Source organism: Marmota flaviventris, chromosome 2 (genome assembly GCF_047511675.1).
Source record: "Marmota flaviventris isolate mMarFla1 chromosome 2, mMarFla1.hap1, whole genome shotgun sequence".
NCBI lineage: Eukaryota > Metazoa > Chordata > Mammalia > Rodentia > Sciuridae > Marmota > Marmota flaviventris.
This window is the reverse complement of record NC_092499.1, coordinates 164227072-164251142: the sequence shown is the minus strand read 5'-3', so window position 1 is coordinate 164251142 and position 24071 is coordinate 164227072. Positions and strand designations below refer to the sequence as shown.

Genomic DNA, 24071 nt, shown 5'->3' with positions numbered 1-24071 from the left:
TAATTTTTATTTTTTATTCTAATTTGTTATATATGACAGCAGAATGCATTACAACTCATATTACACATATAGAGCACATTTTTTTCTTATTTGGTTGTATACAAAGTATATTCACACTATTTGTGTGTTCATACATGTACTTAGTAATGATGTCCATTGCATTCCACCATCTTTCCTACCCATGCCCCCTTCTTTTCCCTCCCACCAGAACTCTGCCCTATCTAGAGTTCGTCTATTCCTTCCATGCTCCCCCTCCTAATCCCACTATGTATCAGCCTCCTTATATCAAGAAAACATTCAGTATTTGTTTTTTTGCGGGATTGGCTAACTTCACTTAGCATTATATTGTCCAACTCCATCCATTTACCTGCAAATGCCATGATTTTATTCTCTTTTATTGCTGAGTAATATTCCATTGTGTGTATATATACTGCATTTTCACCATTCAGTAGATGATTGGATAAAGAAACTGTAGCATATATACACAATGGAATATTACTCTTTTTATCTTTATAGAATTTATACAATGCACGTATGTATATATGTAAGCACGCATATCCATGAAACATGCCAAATCATCTTGTCATCAGTTTGGACACAAGTTTTGGAAAACTTGCTCTGTAGTGAATGATTACTCCTTTTTGTACTTTGTGAAGGCCCAGAAGACCCCTAGAAAGATTATTTGTATTGCTTTGATTTCCTTCATATCAAGTGGTGAAGTTAGAAGTTAATCCCTGACTCCTTATAGCTTTTAAGAAAAGTGACTTACTTGTTCAGTTCCAGTTTGAGAGTAAAGAAATACCAAATAACTGAGACAGCAGGTTTTGGTAGATTATATAATGTTCTCTTTGCAATGGAAATGGTTGATAGTATTATGTAAATGTTCTATAATATTTGATAAGAGATAATAATCCTGTTTTCTTATTTGTAGGATTGTCATAATTTCTATCATAATAATGAACAGACTCTTAGACTGACAATTTATTGAAAATGTTAATAAAATAATGATATGTGAGGCAGTTTAGCCTATAATCTCAAATGTAATTTAATAGAGAATATTAAGTAGCACTTTTGTAAACTGACAGAATTCAATTTTAATGGGTTGAAATACTGATAGAAAGCAATGCCAAAATAGATTAATAGTGTTATAATAGCTGATCCTTTTAGACCAGACTACATTGTCTTCAAGATACATGCCTATTAAAATCATGATATTCTAATTTTATATATGACAGTAGTGCTATTAACTTAAAAAATATTACTTGATTAATCATATTCACGTTATTATTAACTTTCTTTCACAGTTAAGAAGAATTCTAAGTCCACTATTTAAGAGAATCTCCTTAATTTTCAAATTTCAGAATGGTAAATACTAAGTAAAAATTTTCCAGTTGTTTTAGGAAATGAAAACAAGGTCTGTTGTTACCTTTTCAGATTAGGCATATTGGTGCTGAATTTCATCTTGATGGTAATGATTTTATAGTCTTCCTGTATTTTTATTCAGATGAATTTGGCTTAGACAGGGAAAATAAATGACTTAAAAAGAGAGATATCTTTTGCAATTAAATGTTGCCAATAGAGTTGATTTGTAGCACTGTTACCATCTTTGAAATAAAGTGATAGTGCCTGTAAGAGATGTTTAGAATCTTCTTCAGGTACTTATTTTAATTAATTGAATTATATATTTATTAACAGTGAAGATAAATATGGTCATTTAAATGGCACACAAACTGTCTAGTTCCTGTGTTAAGTAGATTGAATAAGAACTCCCAATAAGTATATTTTCATTGTACAGCTTGATTCATCCTGAGTCTATTGGGTGCATCATCTTCTAGTTGACTCATAAATAGTGTGTTTTTTGATGAGGTCATTTGGTTCTCTAGCACCTAAACCCCTGAAGGGAATTCTTACTTTGTACTGGTTGATTATTGAAATTCACTCTAAATTTAGGTCAGCGAAGAGTTACCTTTAACATGTAGTATTTATTGTTTTAAAAACTGAGTTATATATTCTTGCTAGTCTTTTATTAATAGAATCCAGTCTAACCTTCACAAACTATATAAGCCAAACACCTATTGACATTTTAAACTCACTGTGGTATTTCACTTAAAATGAATCTCTGAAGTGGAGATTCTTAAATTGTAAGAAAGTGACAGTGTTCCTATATGCATCCATTTATTTCTTTTACATGATGTCAGGCCTGTATAATTAATCAGAATGATTTCTGTGGCCTTTAAATATTAGTGGTGCTTCATTATTTTATTCTTATTCATGGTCTTGTGAGGTAAAATTTTTAGCTTATAAAACTAGATACAAAGTTTATTCTTGAGACAAACTTTTAGTCTGATACTGTATTTAATAGCTCCATGAGAATAAAAAATGTGATTTCATGGAGAGAGATCAGGTAATGATCAGATATTTGAAAGTTGAGAGGTCAGAGATAGTTTCTAGGAAAATTTGCCTTGAACAGGTCTTTGAAGGTAGTGTTTTGGCCTCAAAAAAAAAGACATTAGGATGCTTGCTTACTCCTATAGCCGTGGACAGTTCTTGCATGCACATAGCCCCACAAGTTAGGTACTAGCACCTTTCTTCTTTCTTTGGCACCAGAAAAGACTGCTTGGCAATATTGCTGTTTCTATAGGGGAATATAGAGGAATTAATACCATTCTGGATGATTCTTGGTCAGTGAGAGATGAAAAAAAAAAATCTATGGGTGAACAGTCCAGCCTTTCCAGTCTCCTCCAGAAGTAAGATTTGATGATATGACCCACATGTTTTCCAGAGAGTCCTTAAAGAAATATTGGCTTGTGGCTCATAGTGGTAACTTGCTCTCTAAAGCATTGATTATTGAACTTTTTTCCCTCATTCTAATTTCCTTAAATTTCTTGAGAGCACTTCCCAAGTAAACTGTATACTTCCAAAGCCTTATTCCAGCATATGCTTTACCAAACATTCTGGTACCAGAAGTACCAGAATGGATAAAGTTATACAGATTAAATACAGCATCAGTGAATGTCTCAGGTTCCAGGACAGTGTAATTAGTTAGGTCACATGGAGCTTTATTCGCAGACTAAGGACTTGGAGCTTTACTTCAGGTATTTTTAAAAGTTTAGCAAAGGTAAGTGATATAATCAGAGCTCTACCTCCATGTAAGCTCCCTTTTTATTTCAGCACTGGGGACTGAAGTCTCATGCATGCCAACCATGCACTCTATCACTGAGCTACATCCCCAGCTTCAGAGTTCTGCTTCCACATAGTAAATTGATAGGAGTCTTTAAAAGAGAGAGAAGATGGGAGATACTAAATGTGTAGAGAGCATTTGGGAGACTAGTCTGTGCTCTAGGAGAACAATGGTAAATGGTACATTTGGCAACTGGTTTGAGGTGCATTATCAGGGGGAGAGAAATACATTAAAAATAATGCAGATATCTGTAGTATGGATTACCTAATTGGGAGGTGGTGATGCTTTATTAAAAAACAAAATACTGGAGGAAGAACATGTTTAAGTGAGACAAAATGACTTCAGTTTTCTTCTGTGACAAAATGTTAGCTGTGTATACAATATTCATTCTCTTTTTTTTCAATGTCAGAATTCACATTTTATTTGGACCTATACTTATCCACCTAGAGATATTTCCTAGCTTTCCTTGAAGATGGTTGTAGCCCTGTGACTAAGTTTTGGGTAATGTGATATAAGTGATAAGTGTTTTGTTAGATTCAAGGAAGGCTGCATAAGAGGAGATTTACCTGGAGATATGCCCTTTTACCTTGTCCTCATTCTTCTTGCCTATCATCTAAGGACATGGACACCCAGCAATAATCTTAAACTCTGAGATTACTAGAGGGTAGAAGCCATGTGATGGGTATTTCTATTGACAAGGGAGAACATACAAACCATAAATTGGCTACTTACTTTTATATATTTGTATAAAAGGGACATAAATTTCATCTGCCTTGAGCTACTCATAGCTTGGATCTGTAGATGGTTGAACTTAATGTTAACTGAAGACACTGAACATATAGAATCTGAATTAAGAGCATAATATCCAGGTGAAGATGATCAATAGAGAATTGAAAATAAAAATTAATAAATAGATAAATAAAGTTGATAATTTTATTAGTATTTATTGATTCTTTTATATGCAAGGAGGCATGAGAGGCTTAATAGTTCACACTTGATATATAACTGATAAGTAGCACAGCTGTTATCAAAGCCTGATCTATGTGTAGCTGGTGTTAACTAGTGTGCTTCAGTGTGGGACAGAATTTAGAAAAAGGGCCCACAATTTATTTTAAGGAAGAACAAGATAAAAGAAGTATTTAAAATTACTGAAAACAGAAATACTTATTTGTGTGTATGTATTTCTATATAAATTAGGACTGCTTAATATACACAAAAGACTCGTAACTAAAATAATGCCATTAAAGATATTCAGTTATTAATCTGAATCACAGTAAGTTGTGAATTAATGAGATTATTATTTCTCTTTTAAAAAAATTTAGGAGATGTTTTGTTAGATGCTCTTTCAGCCTGAAACAAATGGGCAGAACTTAATTAATTTTAAAGTTGTAAAGTCATTTAGAAGCCCAGTGTCCTACTTTTTAAGATAAGAAACTGAGAGAGGCTGAGGCTGTAGCTCAGTGGTAAAGTGCTTGCCTCCTATGTGTGAGGGACTGGGTTCAATCCTCAGCACCACATACAAATAAATAAAGGTACTGTGTGTTCATCTACAACTAAATAAATATTTAAAAAAGAGAAAGAAACTGAGACCTGAAGCAGCTGAGTGACAGTTGATTCACACTCAAGTTTTCCAAATGCCAGGTTGAAGAAGTCTCCATTGAGGTTCTGAGTTCTCATTGATCCTGATACCCAGACTTGAAGTGGTTAGGTATTACATTTAGATTACTCTTTATAGCAGAGAGGGTAAGTCAAGCCCAAGTCCAGCAATGGAGGTTGAGAAAATTACTCATCTCAGTTCTTCTCTTCAATAAATTTGAATTATGGTTTAATAGTGTTATTTGGCCAAAGAACATAGTGGCATAAAATTCAAGCTCCTCATTAGAGTATGCACAGGCTATGCCCTGTGCTCCCCTCCTGCTCTCCCTGCACTTCACTTCGCTATCACCAACAATGGTCCTGGAAACTGCTGGACATACCCAGACCTCAGTCTCATTTATAGTTCCCACTGCTTAAAATATTCTGCTATTCTTATCTGTAGAACTTCATTCTTCACTTCCTTTATGTGTTGCTCATATGTAATGTGATAGGATTTATTGCTGCCTTTTATGTTTAAACAGAATTGTTTGTTTAATTATGGTTGTATCCATTAACTGTCTATGCTTTCTTCTTTCAAAGGGTAGGCTCTTGCTTTGCTTATTGCTACATAGCAATGCATGAAGTGGTATCTGCCTAACATCTAATAAGTGCTCAATAAAAAATATGTTGAATGAATCATGAGGATAGTGTGTAAGGGCTAACTTACAAAAGTAGTATTCTATAGTATAGGCTGTGATTTTGAAGCCTATTCAACAGAGTCAGTTTGCTTTTCTTAAAAACCACCATGGAATACTTGAATTCAGGAGGATTTGACATGTTGAAAGTCAAATGCTAAAAATCATTCATTTGCAACACTTTGGATGAAGCCTTTTTGGAGTCTTCTGTAAGTAACTAATATGAGCTTCCTTGTCCCTCAGCTGCTCCAGATTTCTGGACTATTTGTAAAGGACTAGGCACTCAGCCACCATTACTGTTTGGTAGTAAATGACCCATATTGATGTATTTTGCTTTTTGTTATTAAGTGCAACTTGAAAGAATTCTCTTCAGAGTTTAAGTCTTCATTTTTTAGCATAGAAAGAGACTGAAAATTTTATACTTACAAACTTATGGACATAGAACTGCAACTCCTAGTAATATGACTGTGAACTTATTAGTAAAAATTGTAATGACAATTTCTGTTTGTTGAACTCTGTGTTTACACTAGTTCAAACACTTTACATGTATTATTTCTAAGAGTGTGTCACTATCAGTGGGTAGGGAAAACTTTATAGTCAGAGAAGAACAAAATATTTACATCCTTATGAGGCAGTGCATAGCTGTGCATGCCTTCAAGGAAATTGTAATTTTATGGTCTTAATGAAGGAGATGAAATAAGAATAATAAACAGTAGGAAATGCAGAAATTCAATGAATCAGACAGAAAATACATCTATAACAAAGCCCCAGGTGACTGAAATATAACCTGTGCATAACCAGCAATGAATGTGTAATAAAGAATGTCTTCACATGATTTCTTTTAAAACAAGCTTTAAGTGAATAAACTCAAGGCTTTTTATTTTGCTTGACAAGTATTTAATTTTCTAGTGTGACCAATAATGTAGAAAATAAAGAGAAAAATTAACTTTCTCAAGTTGAGAATTGGGGAAAATGTGTAAAACCAAACAAACAATAAATAAATGATTTGGGAAAACAACAAAGTGTTTTAAGACAAAGAGAATTGCAGAGTAGTCAGAATCATAAAATTGTGTCTTCACCAGACAGAAAGTTGGTCATTCCTAGCTAAGCAAAGCAGCTATCTTCATTTGTTGGCTTTCCTGTGGAAAACAGAGAATTTTAACAGGTACCATATGGAAGCAATGCGATGAAATGCAAAGAAAAATGGCCAGTTTACCTGAAGATTCTCTTTATCAAGATAGTTTGTTAGTATTTTGCAAGAGTTTCTGGAGAATTTATTTAGTTGCATGTGGTTTGAGAAAGCAACATTTTCACAATCTGGGAAAGCAATTCTGGGAGGATTGAAAAGAGAGAAATTCATCTTGTGATTTTTCTGTTCCCAGAGTAGCATTATCTATGAAAATGACTTGCGTACACAGTTAATATTGTAATAATATGGCAGAAAATAAGCAATTCTTTTAAACCATCATTGTATATCACTAAAGATACGTGCATCTAGAAGTTATACATAATTTATGGATTTTCTAAATATTTAAAGTGTCATACGTGGCTGATCTTAGTTTCAGAAATTATGTTTATTTTGCCACTAAGTTACAAATAGAGCAGATAAATGAATACAAAAGTAATCTCGTGATTTACTTAGTTGAATGATATGGAACTTTTAATTTAAATCCTCAATTTCCATAATGCTAATCTATATCTATTTGACATTACTTGCAAACAAAGAGAATAAATATTGCCATAGTGTACCTTGTGTTTTGAATGCAATAGGTTATTAAATCAAATGAGGAAACTGAAATTATTTCAAATCTTTGTGTTTGAATTTTTATATTTAAGCCTTTCTACCACTTTTAAACTCATATCAGTTTTCAGAAAAGTTTCACTGATCCCTGCCACCACTATTTATTGTCCCCTCTTCCAGGATTAAGCCCTGCTGTTGCATTTTCACCTCTCTTTTCCACGTCCCCTTTCAATTGTTGATTTAACGTCTCTGCTTCTGGACTTTAGAATAAATGCCTGGAAAGCAGGAATGATGTCAGTCTCATGAACAACCTAAAGCAAATGAAGTTCCTTGGTTCATCAGTTCTTCATTATTCCCTTCTCTGTTGGCTCATTCTAGCAGTAAACACGCTATTACTTTTCCTTTTTTTCATAATCTCTCTCCTGAATCCATGTCCCCCATTTCTTTCTTCCTTATAACTTTTCAGCAAAACTGCTTGAAATGGTTGTCCATACATCTTACCTTTAATGCCTCTTTTTGCATTTCCTCTTTGATGCATTGTAATAACCCATCACTCTACTGAATATGCTTTTTTTTTTTAAAGCTCTGAACTTATTTATTTGTTGGTCTTAAAAACTCTTATTTTTGACTAGACTCAGAAGTAGAAGCTCTCAGAGAAGATAGCCTGCATCTCTTGCTGATATTTTCCTGGCATTTTTCTTGGGCTTCTTTGATTCTCTTGGCCAAAAGTTTGCATATTCTGCAGTCTCTTTCTCATTCTTAGTAGATTATTTCTTCAGAGTAATATGCTGGCACTTGTGTTGCTAGACACATGAAATAACTAGATGCTGAATCTTGGGTGCTGTGGTTCAGGATTTTGATCTTCCTTGTGTAAGGGTTTTTCAGACAACATATTGATGGACATCATCTTCCTTAGAGAGATTGAAAAGTTTGTGGGTTCTACTAACTCTTTTGGTTCCAGTCAACCTGACACAGGAGTATCCGTAAGTCCAGGAATATCCTTCTCTCCTTTTTTTGGTAATGGGGATTCAACTACTCAGAGACACTCAACCACTAAGCCACATCCCCAGCGCTACTTTGTATTTTATTTAGAGACAGGATCTCACTGAGTTGTTTAGCACCTTGCTTTTGCTGAGACTGGCTTTGAACTCATGATCGTCCTGTCTCAGTCTCCTGAGCCACTAGGATGACAGGTACGTGTCACCGCACCTGGCCTTCTCTCCTTCTTTTAGAAAACAATAACCAGGTAGAGAATGCTTAGATTGGCATCCAGAATGCATCCTCCAACAGCTTTGCACTTTGTCTCTCTAGTTGGCCTTGGTCTGTAACAGGAATATCCCTTATTCAGTAGCAGGCAAACATGACCATGGGTCAAGGCACCCTGCCTCATGGGGAATCCTTGATTGTCATTCCTGTTACTGATTCAGACCACAATAACCCCCTTCCATTCTTCACCCAGAGCACCAGCAGTAACTTCTATAGCCATATGTTATAAAAAGTATGAAGTTTGTGTTCATTGTCCATTTCAATGAGTTTCTGGCAGCCAGTGACTGAGAAGGAGATATTCAGCTTCTGAATATGCTTTTATCAAGGTTACCAATGTATGCCAAAGGTCATTTCTCATTTGCTTATCAACATATGTCAGGGACTATTAATATAAGTTCCCCATACTTTCTCAACTAAATCAGCTATAACTTGGCAACTATGTATATCCAACTTCTTCCACAGAATATCTTTAGGTAGCTGTATAAATTCCCTAAAGCTGCCTTTAAAAAGTACCACAAACTTGATAGCTTAAAATAATTTTTTTTCTCTCTCATGGTTCTGGAGGCCAGAAGCCTGAATTTAAGGTTTGCCAGGCAGCACTTCCTTGGAAGGCTCCAGGGAAGAAAAGATTCTTTCCTGTTTCTTCCAACTTGTGGTGGTTTTACACATTCTTTGTTTGTGGCTGCATCACTTCAGTCTGTCTCTACCATTATGTGGCCACCTCCTCTTTGTGTTTTTATCTATAGTTATTTATTCTTTTTCTCTATTTTTTTTTCTTTTGTCTCAGTCTTTTTAAGAATTTCCCTCATGCTACAGAGGCCCATACAAAAGCTAAGGGTTCCAAGCCCTCCAGGTAAACTCTGGCCTCCTAAAATTTAATCACAGGGAAGGCAGGTGAGCATCATGTGACCGCTTGTCAGATAAGGTAGTGGAATAAGACTGTGCTGCTCAATGACCATGAACTCCTCCAGGCACAGATGACTGTGCTCCCCGACTTACAACCTAAGGACAGTAATTGTTTCTTCTCTATTAAGAAAAAGAAAATCAAATTTCTCCTTGGTGGAGTAACCATGCTTGGGTAATAGGAAGAAAGCTTTCCTACATTTTTGATACTCAAAGTGGGATTCCCAAAATCATGATAAACATGAAATATGTAGCTAAGCAGGCTCCAGTGAATCTAGAAATACCTCTGCATGGTTAGATCACATGAGAAATAGTGCTTTCTATGTACAACCTGGATGTGATCAGTTTCAAAGTTAATCTCATGGCATCCATGAAGTCTTCTAAGCTCCTCTTGACTTGTACTCTGACTTTCAGCCAAGGTCCTAAAGGGATCTGATTAGGAAGGTAACAGCCACACCAAGATCCACATTTGAGAAGAGAGGCTGGAGAAAGGAGTCAAAGCAGAAAGTCCTGAGGCCACCTAAGGAAGGTCAGAAACCTGTTTGCTCTGCAGCCCCAGACCCCAACATGGAGACATCCAAATGTCTTTTCCAGCTTAGATTGTATATGGAAAGATCAATCAATGGAGGGAGAGAAAGAGGTGGATGAGACAAGGAAGAAGTTTTCCAAGAGTTTCCAAGGAAAGCTCTTCAGATGGATAGAAACTTGGGCAAAACCCAGAAACCCATAAATCAATGCCCAGAATGTATGAGTTATCAGTTTTCTATTATCTGAGGATTCAAAAATGAAGTAGAAAGGCCTGCTGAGTCCAGTCCAAGCCTGGGCTATCTAAGTCTGTTTTCTGATTTTGGCATTGAAATGGTACATTTCTTTCCAGGCTTCCTTCCTCCAAAATGGAATGACTGCAGGGAAAGGGTTATTACAGCAACATTGCCTTGGGGTGAGTGGCTTCCTGGATCAGAGTTAGATGACCCTGTAGATGACCATAGGAATGCAGGGTCCTTGCATTCAAAGATCCAGCAACAGATCACAGACCCCTACTGGCTTCTGGAGACTAGAGCGGACTTGCCAGGATGCATGCTCAGGCCAGCATCCATGTCTCCTGTGCCTCATGGGCGATGAGGTGGTTTCAGCAGGAGGGTTTAATAGAATTACTTTCTACTCTATTCCTACCACTTCTTGTACAGCATAATACCAAGGATTATGGCAAATACAGAAAAAACCAGAGATGAAAATACAATGAGGAAAAGGGCCAGGCTACTCATGGGTGGCACTGGAGTATTGTGTCGGACCATTTCATATTGTCCACAGAAGTCAAGAACATATCTTGATGTAGCTTCTCCTATTCTGGGGTGCTCTTCACTGTCAGCTCAAACAATTTCAGGGAAATTATGTCATGATCATTTGAGAGATTTCCAATGATGAAGTTGGTGTCATACTCTGGACACCTCAGATATCCATCATTATCTTCAGTTGCCTCTTGACGTAACAGATCATAAGGAAGTGGTCATAACAGATATTAAATAAAATGACTGCATAGTCCTATTCTCTGTGAGCCACCCATCTTACTCATGATCAGAGCTATGGGAACCATTGCTCACCATGGCTGAGATGTAGGGGAATACTCACTCTTGCTGCTTATCTTTATTGGGGTCATGTCTACAAATAATTCCAGCTCCACAAATTGTGCATTTTTCCTTAGTTGTATTTGATAGATCAGATTGTTGAACAATCCTCAAGCATATTCTTCTTCTGTTGTCCATTGATCTTGAAGTATACCTCCATCTCTCAGTCTCTCAGGAAACATGGTACCAGGTTCCATAAAAACAAACAAACAAACAAAACAACAACAACAACAACAACAAAAAACAGGTCTTAGCTGTTTACTTTGCATATCTGGAATAAGGCAGATATGCTGGATCATCATCATGGCATTGCCCATCAGATTTCACATTGAGGAACTGCCTGTGCCCACATCATGGTTTCTGCCCAGACCCAAGGAGAAGGAGTATCATTCTGGACCCATCCTGATCAAACACTACAATCACCACTGCTACCATCCAGAATCATCACCATCTCTTCCCCTGCTGTTCTTTCATCTCTCTGTGTGTCATCTGATTTAGGGTCCACACAAATTATCTAGGATAAAGTCATCTCAATATGTTTGTACCTGCAAAGACCATCCCCCCCCCCCCAATTAAGCTTACATTCAAAGTTCCAGGGATTAGGATATGGACATACTTTTGAGAGTTCATCATTCAACTCATGGAATGATAAGATTCAGGATGCTAATTTAACAACTAGTTAACTTTGTCATTCAATAAATAGTTATTGAGTACCTTATATGCATCAGGCACCAGTCCAGGATCTGGAAAGAATGGTAAGCAAATTCTTCCTCTCATGGAATGACAACCTAGTTATGAGAAAATGTATTTAAATATATTATTTAAAGTAAAACACACCAGTACATTTCTTAAACTCATAGAAATAGTTTCGAACTTGTAATTAAGCTGCTAAGAGTAACAGTTTTATAAAACCCAGAATATACAGAATATGAAACAATCATTTTCTGGTTCATTCATTGCCAGACCAAGATATCAGATGCTTTTCCTATGTGCTAAAGTGAAAGAAAAAATTGAGTGCCAAAAGTCTGGTTAAATTTATATTTATCTGTTGACAAGTGTTACAAAGCCATGCATGTAGTGTGACTATAAACCCCCTGAGTAAATAAGAAAGTGATAGCAGGATGAACTCGATTTCCTTCATTAGTGTTTTATTTATACCACATTATTAGCATAATTAAAATAAATATAAGCATCATACCAGCTATACCATGAAGCCAAATTTGAATTAACTTCTGTTTCTTAAGGATTTAATTGTGCTTTTTTTCTCTGTTGTCTCTAAACTAAGTACATGCTATTATTTCTGGTTAACATTGTATGCCTAGGCAATTGATACCCACCCCCAACCTCATTATCCATAACCTTGTGTTGTGTTAGTAAACTTTTGTATATATACTTCCTAGTAGTCAATAAATATTTAAAGGGAAAGGTCATATATTTTCAGGTTTGTTTCCCTAGCACTTAACATAGTATATGACATGTAGTAGATATTCAAAAGACAAATTAAAATTAGTCAACTATCAGCCTGGGAGCTATCAAGAACAGGACTGCTTGATGCTGAATGGCCAAGCTACATTTTCAGTCGATCTGCGATTGAATCCTTCTTTATCAGTTTAACTAACTCAATATCCTTGCCTGTGAAAAACAAAAAATAATAATAATGAAGGTCCTAAGAGGCCATGGTATTTGCAGAACACAATGCCTATTTCCTAAGCATACACTTATTATGTACCTAAATCTTAGGAAGCATTCAATAAATCTTAGTCATTAATACTGCTCAGTTTATATTCTTCACATTATTATTTTAAACATGTGTCCTGACAAAGCAATGGATTCTCACACAAATAGCTTTTAATTGAAACATATGGAAGTTTCAATTTGGCAGGACCTAAGGTTTAAAATTATAGGCAACTTAATTATTAGAAAGCATAATTAACGGTTCCAATTCTGAATACCATTAATTATGATATTTTAGCGACATGACTTAGAAGAATTAGCTACATGAGGCACACATATTTATAAAAAGAAAAGTAAGTGGTGATTTTTTAATTGTTTTTCACAAGCTACTCTCTTTGAATGGATGCCATCCTTCACTTTTCTCAATCTTTAATACTTCATATCCAGCAATTCATTATGTTTTAAAAAGGTTTTCTCATTAAGTATTTCTTATATGCCTCTCTACTTTCTTAATTTGTCAATTGTCTCTTTATGACTTTCAAAATTGAAGTCATAGAATTTAAGCAATAAATAAAATAATAATTATGTGAATGAAATTTGCATTTATATTACTATATTTAAAATATATGAATATATTTTTTAAAATTTTGCCCATTTAAAATATGTTAAGTTTTCATTTCTAAAAATCATATTATTAAGAAATAAAGATTTAAATATATCTTGAGAATAGTCCAATAGCATTATTTAAAGTATATATTTCAATAGTATCATCTAAACGTATATATTTTAAAAGTACACACACACACACATGCTTACACATACAGAGAAAGAGAGAGAAACAGCACTGATACATGGTTACAATCATATTCAAGAGTCAGTCTTCCAGGATTCAAATATGGGTTCTGCTGCTTAATATCTGGATCCCATTGGGTAGAATACTTAATTTCTCTATGCACCATTTTCCCCACATCTGTACAAATGAAGATAATAATGTTATTTACTAGCAAGTTGTTGGGAGAGTTTAATGAGTTAACTCATTAAAAGTAGTCAGAATAGTGCCAGACTCATAGAAAAACTGAATAAGTGCTAAATTTCAAGAAGGTAAATCAAAGCTGAAAGATCTCTTAAGGCCTAGCATTATTCGTCACATAAAGTTATTTCCACCACATTCTATTTATCAAGATAAATCATAAGATGTCTCCAAATTCAAAAGATGAGTAGATACCAATAATACACATATTCTCTAGCTAGGCCAGAGCTAACTTGGTCATAACTGCTCTCTGGCCAGTACAGAAATATAATTGCTCAGGTTGTGCCCTGCTCAAAAGATCTGGCCAAGAGAGTGGTGAGTCATGGGCTCTGTTTACCTAACCAATGCCCTGCTACAGAGTTATATCTGCTACATGGAAGAGGTACCTTTTTCTAATCTTTATTTACATAGGCTCTTGATGGAATATAGGAAATTTTCTCTATGTAAAGAACTCTAGTCTAGCCTACTGGAGGGTGAGAAGCCATGGGAAAAAGAACTGAAATATCCTAGCTGACATCCAGATTTCCTGGCAGCTATATGTATGTGTGACCCCAGGAAAGATCAGAACAACTGACTAGTCACAGAATTGCTGATCCACATGATGTTCAGCAATAATAAATACATTTTGCTCAAGTTTCTAATGTTTGGGATGGTTTATCACCTAGCAGTAGATAATTGATACATCTATGTAGGCCAGAAGGGAAGGAACGTAAGTAATTCTCAATTTGAAATTTATCTCTGGTACTTATATTCTCTCAGCTTCCAGTATCATTTCCAATGATAAAACACTGACTCAGAACATCACCTTTTCATGAACAGAGACATTATTGCATTATATAGATCAGTTTGGTCTGCAGGAGCAGAAACAATGACTATAGAGATTTGAAGGATACTTTATGATGTTCACATGGCCACAAAATGTCTGTGGGCTTATTGTCTTTCTGGTTACTCTGTGCCTCATGCAGGCTACAATAAAAAATTCAGAAATATTTAAAAATACTAAGTTCCTGGCTTGTTCCATTATCACTGAGCAAGTGCTCTCTTACAATATTGATAGTAATTTATGTGTTTGAAAGGTAGTGACTTCTAAAAACACTAAACTATCAACTCGTGTGTAATGAGGAAATAACATAGGAGGAATCTTAACTAAGTAATATTAGAAATAAGTGAAATAACATTTAAAACTGGAAACATAAATAAATTATATTTAATAGGGAAAATTAAATGATTAGATGAATTTTTGCATTTTGGCCAATTTTACTGTCTTAAGATTCCATAAAAGTACTTATTTACTCTTATTTCCAGTGATTTTTCTTTAGCTGTAAGTTACAGAACCAATAATTTTGATGCCAACGGGAAAAAAAATGGAGACACTTAAGGAATCTTATAAGATTCTTTCTCTTTCCTTTCCCACTTCATTTTCTTTCTTTAAACCCAGAGTCTTTGCTAGAAACGGAAGGAACAGCAAATGCTATCTGCATTCACACTAGATTCCTGCTGGAACTTCCATTCTGATCTTGAATGTTTTCATTTTGTTAGAGCAGAGGGCAGGCCCAAGCAGTCTACTCCAGCCCGGACTTCTTGGTCCTTGAGTATAAAGTGTCACCCAGGTCCACAACACCCATCTCACCACATGAAATGACTTAAGAGTAAATTATGAGAGCTACATGGGGCATGGTGATATGGACCCTTCCACCCCAAATCTACATTCTGGTAATGTGGCCCCTCAAATTTAGAGTTCTTTCTTGCTAAAGATAAAGGGATAGGGATAAAAGGGCTGGACAGAGGCTGGGATGGAAATAAGGAAAGATCTGGAGGATATGGAGAGGATATGGAGTCTGTGACTTATGCTCATCATATGGTACCACACCAGAATGGGTAGGTAATGAGGAAAAAAAGTCAAGTCAGTCCAGTTAAATAATAAGTTAAATAGCAGAGAGTTTATTGTGTCATAGTTCTACTAGATGGGAAAATTACTGACTTGTTAAAGTCAAATCTTGTTACCCACAAAATGGGAATAATCATAGGACATGTCTTACAGGATTATCAGCATTGAATAAAACAATGCATTTAAAGCATTCATTGCATCATATAGCAGACAGTGCTCCCTAAATGGTAGCTACTATTATAGTACAACTATTTTGTTCTGATAAGCAGCAGAAATTTTAATTTTATATAATTTAGCATAATTTGATTGAAGCCACAACTAGCCAAATCTCACTACTTTATCAAAAAACTATAATATGACTAATAAGATTTATGTGATATTACTCAGCTTTAAAGAAGAGTAAAATTATGGTATTTACCAGTAAATGGTTGGATTTGGAGAATATCATACTAAGCAAAATAAGCCAATCCCACAAAACGAAAGGCCAAATGTTTTCTCTAATATGTGGATGCTAATTCACAATGGGGGATATTAGGGAAGAATAGCATTACCTTAGATTAGGTAGAAGGAAGTAATGGGAGGGAAGGGGAAGGGATGTGGGGATAGGAAAGATAGTAGAATGAAACAGACATTATTACTGTATGTATATATGTGACTACATGACCAATATGATTCTGCAACATGTACACTCAGAAAAATGAGAAATTATATTCCATTCTATGTGTGTTATATCAAAGTGCATAAATGTATTCTACTATCATGTATAACTAATTAAAAAAAATTTAAAAAGATTTATAATTACTATCAATGTTATTCATAAAAGTATATAAAAATTTCAAAGACAATAATATTATTAGGGGATGTCATAAGATAGAAGCATAGAAAAAGTTTAGATGAAATCATTATAACTCTGCTAAATGGGAATACTATTGTCAGAAAGATACTTTTGTCAGGAAGCGTTATTTGAAATGTGTGCATTCTCCTGTGTTTTGAGTTGCCAGAGCCTTCAAATTGCCAAATTGAGTTGTTCCTTCTCAGTACTCATCTTATATGATTTATATGCAGCATTTGACATGAAAATCGCATTTCTCTCCTTGAAACACACTCTTCTATGACACCACATTTCCCTGGCTTTCCTTCTCTCTCTCTTTTTTTTTAATTTTCTCTTCACAGTTTCTTGTGTTTCTTACTTGTCTTCTTAGCCTCTAAATACTGGAGTATCCCAAGGAATAACCTTTGAGCCTTTCTTTTCTAGCTGCATTAATTCCCTAGATGATCTCATAAGTTTAAATATGATCTATTTACAGATTACCCCAAGTTTATATCTTTACTTTCAATTCCAGACCCATATGCCAAGTGCTATTTTATTTGTTCACTTGAATGTCCAACTCCACATGTCCAAAATTAGCTTCTTTATCTGTGCCCATCTGTTAATGGCAACTCTTGGTACCATTCTTGATTCTTCTCTTTTCCTCACATGTAAAATAGCTTATCAGCAAACCTCAGTTCTACCATCTGTATGTGTGTGTATACAAAAATACCTGTACATATATTGCCTGATGATAGGGATACAGTCTGAGAAATGCCGTGTTATACAACTTTGTCATTGTGCAAACATCATAGAATGTATTTTCAGAAACTCAGAGGGTAGAGACTCTCCACTTAGGTTATGTGATAGTCTGTTGCTCTTAGGCTACAAATCTGTATAGCATATTGGTGTACTCAGTATATATATAAACATAGGTAAGATACAATAAAAATACTAAGATAGGAAATTTTCAGCTTTGTTATTATCTTATAGGTCCACTGTCATGAGCATTCTATTATGGACTGGAAACATCATAATGTGGCACAAGAATATCTGTCTATCCAGAACTAACCAACACATAACCACCTCCACAACCACCATCACCTCTCTCCTAGGTTATTGCAATAACCTCCTATTTCCTTACTTCTACTTTTGTCTCCATATATACCCCCTATATATAGACAATGTGGTTTTGAAAAATTTTAAGTTATATCATGTCATTTCTCCATTCAAAAGCCTTCAGTGATTTCCATTTCACTCAGAGTAAGACTCGAAGTCTTTTTAGGAACCGGGGTACTCTGTGTCTCTCTTGCCTTCCTGATCTCATCTCTTACTACTTTCTGACTCATTCTGCCCCAACCACACCAGTTTTTCTGTCTACCAAACTACAATGTAATCTCTGTGAAGATAGAGATTTTTGTCATTTTTTTTCTTCTACATGTAGCCAGCAGCAAAAGCAGTATCTGGCCTGAAGTAAGCACTCATAAAATATTATTATTATTTCCTGAATAATTTCTGAACTCACCTCTTTTTAGATAATTTTTTCCTCGAAGGCCTTTATATAAGGCACTTTAGAGTTTGAAGTAATGATTTTTTTCTTTTTCTATATTATGTTATTTATTTTCATTTTCTATCAAGATTATTGATAACTTTCCCTGATTCCCTATATTTTTCTGGTGCTTTCTTCCTCAGACTCACTCACCTTCCCCAAACTTGATTCCCCACATCTGTGATGCATTGTAATATAGTTTGTTTCCTTATCTAGATTAAGTCTGGAAAAATTTTATCCTTGGCCTAGGAAAGAAGAATGGAAAATTAAATTCTGATATTCAGTTTTAAAATCATTTTAAGTAAAAGGCCATAGGCAAAAATTAAAATATGTTTTGTTTAAAGTAACACTAGTTGCTATAACAGATGATATCTATAATATGAGTGGCTTAACACAACGGAATGTATTTTTTTCTTCACTTGCATAAGGTCCAAATTGGGGATTTCTTATCATTGGGTTTATAAGTGGCTCTTTCTATCATGAAAATCTGACACCACACAAGTTTGCTATGGAGAAGGAAAAAAATATAGAGGGCTACTGTGGGATATTTTATAGGATGTGCCTGTGAATGTACATCTACTCATATCACCCTGTCTGCAGTTTAGTTAAACCTAAGTGCAAGCAAGGGTGGGGAATGTGATTCATCTGTGTGTCCAGGAAGAAGAAGAAAGAAGTGTGGTGATGACTAGTCCAGAGTCATTGTCATGCTTTGTACTGCCTTCCTGTCTCTTTTTACTCTTCATTGTGGATTCTCATCATGCTCAGCATTTGCTGGAATCATACTACTAAGGATTTCTGATATTTCCTGGTTATATTTTTAATTCTTACAAATATGTAAGGTCTGTTATTATCACTTGTTATATGGGGAAATTAAGGCACAGAAAAGTTAATGTGTCTAATATCACTAGTCGGTAAGTGTTGAAACTAAGATTTGGCCCAGACTATCTGAACTTAGAGTCTACCTTTCTAACCATGACACTGTTACCTCCCACGTTTTGAATAGGTAAAAATTTTTCTCGTATCACATTACTTCTCAAGGAGCCAAGATGAACCTGGAGAGAACTACTGACACCGTATTCCAGCTTCAGATGGCCTCAGTTGATTTGCTTGTTTGATCCCAACATTTATGTCCCCAAATCTTTTAACAATAAAGACACAGTATATCTGCTGGTTTTATATCACTGCCCCAAATAGAGTTACAAAATGGGGCTAAAGAATGAAATACTTTCTTTTTGCCTTGTTTGTGTAAGAATTCTGCCAGAATATTTTATTGAGGGCATTTTTCATATTTCTAACTTCCTTAATGGAAAAACATTTTACAAAAAAACACTGCAAGTGATATATTAAGTATAATAAGTATGATTAAATCTCTTGCAAAAAGAGTTCCAAAACTAGTATAAGCATTCTGTATCCTGGTACGATACCATCTGCTAAAGATATTTATTCTGGAAAAAAAGCCTATAAATTATCTGATACAACAGATATAGTTTAATCTGGGCATCAAAATACAATAGATAGCAGAGAGTAAGATGAGTTCTAAGATAGCAAGATGCAGATTTTCAAAGGGAATATTCAACTAATGGATTTCATTCCTCACCAAGGGTATTCAAAAGGGTCAAGTTGATAGAGGTTAGAAAGGGTTTTGTGAGGACAGTTTCTTTGGAAAATAGCATATGCTATTATTTACTACCAGCTACCCTCTGATAAGGGAGAGATTGTGTGTGTGTGTGTGTGTGTGTGTGTGTGTGAGAGAGAGAGAGAGAGAGAGAGAGAGAGAGAGAGAGAGATTGATGTATACAAATACAGTGACTTTGCTCACACCTAGGCTATAGGGAGAAGCTTCAAAGAAGACCACTCTCAGAATTTGAAGTCTCCCATAGACATGGGAGAGCACATTCACCTTATCCGATGCCTACCAGAGGTCTCTGGAAGTGGAAGACTGCCTAAATTGGAAGCTAAGTAGAGGGTACTGTCTGGGCATAAAACTGAACTCCACTCTGAATGGGCCAAAGGAGTATGAGTCCTAGGGAGCAGTCCTTGGGAAGGGACAGCACTGACCTAAATAATTTGACTCCTGCCAGTTAAAGGCAAATTAACTCCTGCAGACACATTGAGTGCTGGATCATCAAGAAATCAGGGGCTAGGGCATGATGATTGTTGAATCCACTACTAAAGGAATAGAACAAGTAATCCATGTCCCTCTTTATAATAATAATAAAAAACCTAGAGGAGGAGGAGCATCTGAGAACTCATGAAAATGTCTGGGAGAAGCATCTCCAAGGACAAGAGTATGAAGACATTTTATGGTAGTATCAGTCAAGTGAAAACTCTCCCATCTTGACTCATTTCAGTTAGACTCCAGATAGGCAATTGACTATGGTCCCTAGGTAAGGGAAAATATGTAGTCTAATCTTTGAATGAAGATAAAATTTCTGCTGAATGTATTATACTGGGATTATGTACTAAATTGAGACTCTGTTCTGAAACTGTCTTTTTATTTCCTAAGAGTGTCCAGAGATATCATGGGCCTACTGGAGTTTTTATCCACTAGTAATAGAACCCCCGCCCATGAATGCATTTTAAAAAGATAATGGGAGACAAACCTAAAGCTGATTTTAGATTACATCCCATGATTTACATTGATGATTACATCTCATCATGCAATGCACTGATTATATGTATAAAGAAAATGTTACTCTTAAGTAAATATGGATTTTCTAATATCACTAATTCTCACTTCCATATGGATTTTTGACACACCATTTTTCTGCATTTTAGAGAGCAATAGATTTATTATTTAATTTATTGATGTTTAAATCTTAAATGACTTGAGAATTATTTATAAATCTATAAATTAAACACATTACTTAGAGAATTATTTCTAGGGTATATATGGAAAATTGAGATTCTAGTTGAAGAAGCTGAAAGAGGAAAGTTTTTAGGTTTTTATGTGTCCATGGGGTTGTCTTAACTGAGTAAGTTTTTTTTTCTTGTGTTTTTCCCCCTCTCATTTAGAGTCCTTAGAAAAAGGAAGCATATCTGGAGTGTATGTTAAAAACTTGACAGATCATTTTTTTCCTGCATCTCAGTTGAAAACATTGTTCTAAACCAGAGGAATGAATACATGGTTCTTTGTAGATTGGTGTGGCATTGTTTTTAGGGACTTCCTTTGATCATGCCATTTAATGGGTCAGTTGACATTTTTTATTATTATCCACTAAATTCTTAGTATCCTGCTTGGCATGATAGGATTTCAAGTTCAGTCAAAACAAATCCAACATTTTTTTTTCCTTTCTTCTTCTTCTTCTTCTTTTTTTTTTTGATCAGGCACTGTACTAGACCATAAGAAAATTAACCTGAATAGTTAATGCAGGCATAAAGTCTGGTTGTAAAATATATATAACTAATACTGTGTTTGGTGGGATAAACATCAAATGTGAAGCAAAATATCAAAAAATGAACTTGAGCAAATGAAGAATGATTCATTCTATGAAAGGATTAAGAAACTAAATAATAATTGCTATCATTTATGGATATAACTAATAGGTACCAATCAGCAACTAAAGTCTAGGTCTGTTTGATTTCAAAGGCTATACTCTTATTAGCTACACCGTGACATCTGAGATTGTGAGGGATCATTTTAAATTAAAAGAGCAGTATATATAAACATACAGATTCTAGAAGGACGTTGTAGTTCATAGTGGCTGGCATGCCTTAGAAGACTTGGAAAGATAGGAGACATGTTGTGGGGGATCTTGAATTTCATCATAAGAAATTTGGCTTATTTAAGTATATAATAAGTAGCTTGGAAAAAAAATACAAAAAACCCCAGAAAGGACAAATAGACAATGACAATATTTAATATGTGGTAATTGTCTCACAGAGATTAATGTTTATCAGTGTAATTTAAAAACAAATGTACTCTTATTTCAATGATGGTGTTAAAAAGCGATATAAATTTCATCTAAATCACCATATTATTGCTGAGTTGAACAGTGACTGTTTGCTTTTGTATTTATAAGCATGTTGATACTAAGTACTCATCAGATTCATAAACATAGAATCGGAGAAAATTTCATATGTAAATACACCACTTCAGGAAGTGAATGTCAAATGATGCTAGACTGCACACACTGAACAAATAAGGTGTTCATATCAGTGAAGACAGATAAAGGATGAAAGATCCTTGTCACCTCACAGCTCATTGTACAATAGGTACACCAAACTTCTGAGGACTGGCACCAGACCCACATCTTTAGTGGGAGTAGTTGACAGAAGCAAAAAAGTCATACTGAATTAATGTTAATTTGAACTTTATACATTTGGTAGTTTGGATATTTAGTTTATAAATTTGCCCTGGTTCCATAATTGCACAGATGTTGTAACGCTGAAGATTTTATACCATTTTAAGTTAATGTGTATTTAAATAGGATATACTGCATAATTGTACTTAAGGCTAACCTTGGGACCCAGGAAAATTTTGTTCTTTAAAGTTTGAAAAATAAGGGCTGGGGATGTGGCGCAAGCGGTAGTGCGCTTGCCTGGCATGCGTGCGGCCTGGGTTCAGCACCACATACAAACAAAGATGTTGTGTCTGCTGAAAACTAAAAAAATAAATATTAAAATTCTTTCTCTCTCTCTCTCTCTCTTAAAAAAAAGTTTGAAAAATAATTGAGGAACAATCAATCACTACTGAGAAATGTTAAGATAGTATATGAAGAAAAATGTGATAGTGGGTGAGATAGAATTTCAAACACAATAAGAGAATATGCTGAAATAGGTTAAGCTTAAAGTGTTTTTGTGGTAGATAGCAAGGACAACTAGAAAATTCAGTCATGATCATACTATGTGTTGGAATATGGAAGGAGTTGATATGCACAGGAGGACAATGAAAATGTGACTTATTTGGGGGTACCACAAAACACAGGATTAAAGGATTTGGGTGAAGGAATTTATTGGATAGGTGATTCCAGGGCACTGGAGGGAAGAAGGATGATAGAGGGTGGGCCATGAAGTTACATTACCACTGTGGGTCACTAGAGGTGAGTCCTACTGGGGAAGTATGAGAGCAACTACAGAACATTTGCCTTGGAATTATCCCATCAGTGGACCAAGAGGTTGGGATATTTATACACCTACTTCCTTTTGGTTGAGAGATTTTCCCAGAGCACAGAGATTCTGTGGCACTTCTGACTTGCTGCATGGAAAACAAACAGGGTATGAAGTCTGAAGAAAGCCTTCAGGCAAAGCAAGGCTAGTCAGAAGAAGGGCTGTGTACAAGGAAGTGGTGAGGCCAAGGGAATATGGAAGGAGCATCTACTGCATTTGTTACATGATCGGTTTAAAACTGCTAGTTTTGTGGACTAAGGAGACTGTCAATTCAGAGAGGTTGTAAAGTGCCTTGAATTGTGCTGGCACCTTCACACTGAATTCTTACAAAAATTCTGCAGTATAGTGTTTCTCTCCATGTTTTAAAGGGCACAAAACTCACCCTCAGAAAAATTTAGTACCCTTTGAAAGTCACACAACTAAGTCATGTTGAAGTTAGAATTAGGAGTCATGTTTTCAATATTTCTGACCTGGAGGGCTCTGATCCCTCTATTTTCTAATGAAATGGAGAAAATATAAAAGACTTTGGAAATTTGAAGGGTAGAAAGTAATAATGAATTTAGACAGTGCTCTACTTTTCATTTATATTCTATGTTTATTAAGAAATTGACTTTTCCTTATTCTAATTAATTGCAAATGGCCAATAATATTCTCAATGGTAACATGTTACATAATAGTTTCATGTTTCCTTGAGAGTTTATTCTAGAGATATTTAGCATAGAAAAATCCTTAATGTTACAGGATAGTATTCTTAAAGACACGTTTGTATTTCCGGCAATAATCTTAAGTGTTCACAGGATCAGTAATATATAATATTACTATATTATTCTTATAGGACTTTCCATTATACAAAAATAAATTAACAAATTAATTTCAGTGACTCCTTATACAATAATAATTCTGTGATATTAGTAAGGGTCCTGTTATTACACACATAGAGATGAAGCTGATGTTCAGAAAGACACATCTTGTCTGATGTGATTCAGCTCATCTCTTATAAGAGTGTGTCTAGAACGGCATGATCTCA

At 35.1% G+C, this 24071-nt stretch overlaps 1 protein-coding gene and 2 pseudogenes across 5 annotated transcripts in view; 1 reads left to right on the top strand and 2 right to left on the bottom strand.

Annotated features, from left to right (window-relative positions):
- The window catches only part of Macrod2 (mono-ADP ribosylhydrolase 2), a 1986218-nt gene that overhangs the window by 405987 nt on the left and 1556160 nt on the right, over positions 1-24071 (top strand). The gene's annotated exons all lie outside the window — the stretch shown is intronic.
- Positions 7811-10474, bottom strand: LOC114107293 (small ribosomal subunit protein eS6 pseudogene; annotated as a pseudogene).
- LOC114107303 (VIP36-like protein) lies at positions 10504-13619 on the bottom strand (annotated as a pseudogene).